The following is a 6,715-nucleotide window of genomic DNA, read 5'->3' as shown; positions in this document are numbered from 1 at the left end:
GCCGAGTATATGGCAGCAAGTTTGGCTGCATGCAAGGCTATATGGATGAGGAAGATCCTGGTCGGTTTGTTCGGTTCTTACTTGGAGCCTACTGTGATTTATTGTGATAACCAGAGTTGCATTAAACTCTCGGCTAATCCTGTATTTCATGATAGATCTAAGCACATTGACATCAGGTACCATCATATCAGAGATTGTGTGCAGCGGAGAATCATGTTACTTTCATACATTCCAATGGAGGATCAGGATGTTGATATCTTGACGAAGGCGCTCACCAGGAGCAAATTCGAATACCACCGAGGCAGGATAGGGATTGCTGATAATCCATATCTTGTTGAGAGGGAGTGTTGAGAATGCAACAAGATGATGGAGCTTAGTGGAAAGAAGTCGCCTTCACTAAGTGGGCCCGCAGGGTATTTTTGGCGCAAAGTCTATTTTTAGACATATGGATCATGGTCTATGAGTTGCAGGATGTTGTTTATGGATGATTGGTCATGTTGGGAAAAAATAGATGGACTTCTATTTATGGTTCACAGTGGAGTGATCAGAGTCTATTTTTAGATCGCCAGGCTAAAAATAGAAAAGTCAAATATTATTGTCTCATAATAATATTTGGACTATAAACATTATCTTATCCTCTTGGAGCACTTCAGTTTGAGCTACAGATGTGGCACATGCAGTTGTTAGAAGGAAATACGCTTTTCTTGTGGGTCAGTTGAGCTATTGCATGGAGGACTTCAGTTAGAACTCATGCATGTGAGTTCTGTGGAGTTGGATGTGGAGTTGATGGAGTTGTGTTCAATTTGACTTGGTTAAACTAGTTGTAATTACTCTAATTGCAAATAGACTAGTGATGAGTGATGTGAATTAATTGATTAAATTAATTCACTAATTATTAACTCATAATGCAACTGAAGAATACATCAGTTAACTCATTGCATGTACAGTTCAATGGAGACAGGTGTTAGAGGTTGAGATTGCTATCAGTTGTGACTATAGTTGTGCATGAGATCTTGCACAATAAATGGATTGAGTATGCCCATGAGGATTGCGCAGTATATGCCCATTGAAATAGCTTGTGATCACGTGATTTTCACTTGGTATTGTGCAATAGAGACAGGCAAAGCAGCGGAGGAGATTTGAACCTGTGACTTGTTCAGATCTGAGCTAGTTTTGTGTGTAACAGGTGGAGATAGTGCTAGATACTTGAGAGGAGTATTGTACTATGTATTGTTACATGTTCTCAATCATTAATATACAGATAGTGTGGGGTATTTAGCTGTAAGCTTTCCCCGGGTTACATACTATGTTAATGTGTGCATGCGATTGATATTTCATTGGTTTTAATGCTGCTAAATTGATGATCAACGTAGAGGAGATTATGTATTGTGCATGTATTCCGCAATAGTGTATAATCGGGATAATCTCTGTGAATAAGTGTCATATTATTCAAAATTTCTACAATTTAATCTTTCATACAAAGTTTTAGGTCCTTACTCTTACTGTCAAAAAATGTTATGTTTAAAATTTTTCCCTTCAAAACATTATGTTTAAAATTTTTCCCTTCGAGAGTGATGTTATCATAATAAATTAACCTTTCACCAATAAAAATTTAATTAAAAAATTACCCTTCAATAACATAAGTATGTTAACAAATTTCACATATATAACATAAGGAAAAAACGAAATGAACATAACACACAAATGACTTATTAAATCTTGAATCTTAGTTTGAAATTGCATGGAACACTCAAAATAATGAGGTGACATGCCATAGAATTTGTATATATGAGATATGACTAAAGAGATCTTATGGGACATATAACATGACTAACACAACAAAACTATTGAATGCCATCAATAAAAACCCAAAAGTAGATTAATTAATATGGTTTATGTTATGGTTTACATAATCTAATATATATTATTGGATCTAAAGATAAAGTATACATTTTATGTTACATATTTTACCATTTCTTTGGATCATGGGATATACAGTAATATTAACAAGATTGAATGCATAGTATCTGAACCTTTTAAAAATTTAAAAACTAAACTTATAATAAATGGACATTGTGGATCTATTAACATCATGTTATAGGATTATGTTATGGTTTTCTCCTTCATTATTACATTTTCAGAGAGCATTGAAGCTTGAACATGTGTAAGTACTAAAGGAAAATTGAAATAATAATTTGGTTTGTGTTTTTTTTACCCTACCCCAATGTGCCTCATATTCCAATGCATTAGCACATTGATAGGTATGGGGAACATTGTTAACATGTTTTCCTTTATAAAATATCTTAATGTGCCTTGTTACATATGTTTGCGTTATGCACCGATGTATAGCTATGTTTAATACACTTCAAAAGCCTTTTTTTAAATAAAATAATTTAATGGGACCTTGATGCAATGGTCTATTTTGATCACACTAGAGGAATGATATGTTTAGTGCATATTGCAAAACAATCCTTTTAAAACTTATTACACTACACATTGTATAAATTGAATCAATGTAGCTATTTTATTTAGTGCATTAACATTTTTTAATCAAATGTTAGCCTAATGTAGTGTGCATGGTATTGTACATATTTATGCCTCCTCTTTTTAAATTGTCATTTTAGCAAAATTTAGGTTTCATATTAACCCTAAAACTAGCATGGTTGGTAACATGATGTACATGCGTGTTGAACTTAATAACAAGAAAAATTATGTGTTTTCCTTACCATGTTGTATCTTTTAATATGTACGTATTTTACAAAAATTGAACATGGGAGGATGTATATCTATCAAGAAGGGGGTGCTATGAAAATGTGATTGTCAAGACGTTATAGGTTTATATGCTCAAAAAATACTCTTATAAAAGCTTTTCCTTGTCTATTCACCTCCACCAAAAAGAGAACAAGAAAAAGTGTATTTGTTAAAAGTTCTATTAATTGGTGCTTTCTTTGTAGTGATTGGACACTTGTTAAAAGTTTAATCTCTAGGAAGCCCTAGTTTTTTATCTCTTGATATCCCACATTCATGCTTGGAATATGGCACGGGGGTGATTGGTTGAAGGAGAGATTTGGTTCATCCCAATCTATGGTCGAGTGGCACTTGGAAGTCCTTGACTTGGCTGGATTTTCCATATGTTAATAAGTTCTATTTTTCCTATGGTAATTCATGGGCACTTGTACTTGTTATTATGTGGATTTGATGGTTGTTCTTTCATGTTTAAGAATCTGGTTATATGTTGGTTATAAGCATGGATCTATAATGTGCTCTAACTATGTCTTTGTTCAGGATTTGATAAGTATTTGATGGTTAATGAATGCATGGGATAACAAGTCTTAACGCAACTATTTTGAGAGGGAATTAAACCTTCTTTGTGATTCTCAGATAAGTTTTAGACTCCTATGATGAGATATGCATTCATGACCTGTATCTTACATGTTTACCATGTGTTTAATGAAATGATTGTCATGGTCAAGCCTCATTAGGTTAGATTCTTGTTCAATTTTTGTATGAATACCTTTGTCCTTATTGAATTTATGATTTTGGAAAATCACATTGAGCTATGGATAGTGATCTAGAGGCTAGCCTAAAATGGTGGCTCAAAATCCAGAACTGCACCCTCTGAACTGTAGCTTTGGGGTTAGAATCACTAGGAAGTAAGATTATGCATGTGGTTATAGGCTCACAACTGCTACCTTACCTTGCCAAGCGTGCAGTTGGGGAGTTTTCTCCGTGAAAAAAAGACTCAGCTCAAGGATTAGCCACCTGGGGTGGTTCTCTGGCCCGTGAGTGTCTTGTAGCTCATGAGGAAGGTGACTAAAGTTTCAGTTTGTTGACTCTACTTCCTTAACTAGACTTAAGAGGTCATGCCAAGTTATAGTAGATCTCATAGCATCTTTTGAAACTCAATTTCAAACATTATGATCTTGATGATACAACTTTATTTGTCAAGAAATTTGGAAAAACAATTGTACATCTTGTGGCATATGTAGATAATATTTTGATGACAGGGAACAATGAGAGCTACATTGCATCCATAAAGAAGGAAGTGAGGAAATGTTTTGAAATGAATGATTTGGGCTATGTTCATTACTACCTTGGTATTGAAGTAACTCAACATCCGAAATCTATACTCCTTTCTCAAAATAAGTACATTGGAGATCTGTTGAATAGGTTTGGCATGGTTGAGTGCAATCCTCTAACTACTCCAATGGAACAAAGCTTAAATCTCACATTCGCTAAAGGAAAAGAATTTGAGGATGCAACAAAGTATAGAAAACTTGTAGGAAGTCTCAACTACCTGACCACTACCAAACCAGAGATTTCATTTACTGTTGGAATCCTCTCCAAGTTTATGCAAAAGCCTTGTGAGGAACATTGGTTTGCTACAAAAAGTGTTTTAAAGTACTTGAATGGATCTCAAGGCTTTGGACTCAAGTATACACACGTGGGTGACTTCAGCTTGATTGGATATTCTGATTCAAACTTTGATGGAGACAAAGAAACTGAGGTGTCTACTTCTAGTTATGCTATGAATCTTGGATCAAGAGATGTCTCATAGAGATCACACAAACAATCAGTTCCAACATATTCCACAACAGAGGCAGAATATGTGGCAGCAGCTGAGGCAACAAAATAAATTGTGTGGCTCAGGGAAATTTTGGAAGATTTGCAGGTAAAACAATTACATTCAACTCCACTCATGATTGAAAACACCTCTGTAATAAAGTTGGCCAAGAACCCAAAGCTCCGTGATCGAACGAAGCAGATCATTACAAAATACCATTTGATTCGACATCATGTTGAGGCTAAGAAAATCCATCTATGCCATTGTTCCACTAATGAGAATATTGCAGACATCTTCACCAAAGCGCTTGGAAGAGAAAAACTTGAAAGATTCGAAACAATGCTTGGACTCACCAACATCCCTTCAGATTAAGAGGGGGTGGGGGAATGTGGACACCTAATCATGGGGATTGGGTGAACAGTTGTAAATAATGTAAATAATAAATAATGTAAAAGGAATAGTCATCAGGAAGTCAAACCCAAGAGTGACTCCCTCGTGTATATAACTATGAACAATCTAAATGAATAAATATAGTTCATTTGAGGTGTTACCTCCTGGCATGACAAAAAGCATTCGAAGAATTTACAATGAGTAGAGGCATTAACTTAATCTATGCAATTCACCACTAATATTATGATTAATCGTTAATGATGGTTAGTACCATTAATCTCCACCACACCTAATGTTAAGAGTTTTATATATGGATATAACCAAGGAATTGATGGAGAACGCGAGATGAGAATGTTCCCATTACCGGACATGAAAGTTCAAATTTGCACTATGCCACGTTTTCCATATGCCTTGACTATGTCCTGGAGCTTTGTTGTGGTGGCGATGTGGTGCAGTGGAGGGATTGAAAATATATATCTTGGGAGACAGAGAAAGGAATAGAAAGAGAAGAAGGAAACCCAAACTTGACCCAAAATTTGTATAATGAAAAATTGTTGATTTCCATGAAGGTTTGGGACCCGATGGGACCCATGACTTAAGCTAAGGTGGAAGATGCTATGCATACTACGTATGGGTATGTGGATGCCATGTGGAATTCTAGATGACATGGATCGATGATGTGGAAACACTGTTGATGTGACATGCTTCTAACGTGACACTTGGTAGGAAAAAATGGCCTTTTTAGATGGCCAAGGGGGCTAGTTTTAGATGATACATGGCACCTTTGGAGGATGCCACATGACAAGTTGACGTCACCATGATCTCGGTAAGGCATCAATAAGGCATGACCTTTCCGTTTGGCCTTCTTGACAGAAGGTGTGACATAAAAATTTGTGTCAAACGACAGGAAGATTCTCATTCATGTTTTATGTCTAACATCAAGAAGTATTCTAATACTTTAGGAAAATGGACATGCACTTTTGTGCACATCTCCCCCCTTTCACAATCTTCTTCAAAAGGGGTATATGCGTGTTGTTTAGTCCTGTAAGCCACAAAGTGTGTCAACCCCCTGTGTTAATCATTGGAAGGTAGGGAGGGCCTCACACTTAATGTGGAATGCCAATGTGTTTAGAGGTGTGCAACCTATGTCGCGTTGAGCGGGAAAGTAGTGTGAGGTTTAACATCGATTCTTATAAAATGGATATAATATAAAATGTTGGGTTTACATGCTAAAGGCTAGGCTCGTGGGGCCCATATGCTAGGTGATGTGGCATGTGCTACATTGAATCAACCATGACCATGCTGGTTTCAAGTGTGACGTGGAACCACCTGGGTGAGGTGGGGGTGCCACGTGGCAGGTCGTCCTTACCTATGCGGCAGGGATTAAATGACTAAACTTTAAATGGGCTTAACTTTTGATCCAGATATTCGATTGAGATAATATTTATATTGTCGAAAATCTCTTAATGAGATGAACGCAATGGTGTTATCCAAAGTTAATTTCACTGACTTTGAGAAAGGAGGATCTTTATAACCCCATATTCATAAGGAGACCATAGAGGTTATGTTAGTTAAAAGTAACATCTCCCATTCAATCTAGAAGACTCCAAAAGGGTGGGTGGGATATTCAATATAAGACTTAGATGGACTATTTAAATATCCATGTTAGTTGATATATTTGAAGATTAATTTCATGTATATGTACTAACTAGAGAGAAAGTTATATAGTTATGCGTATACATGTTAACCATAATAAAATAT

This window comes from Pinus tabuliformis, chromosome 7 (assembly GCF_031772625.1).
Source record: "Pinus tabuliformis cultivar Carrire ecotype Pingquan chromosome 7, CPIR1, whole genome shotgun sequence".
NCBI classification, from domain to species: Eukaryota; Viridiplantae; Streptophyta; class Pinopsida; order Pinales; family Pinaceae; genus Pinus; species Pinus tabuliformis.
This window is presented reverse-complemented; position numbering follows the sequence as displayed.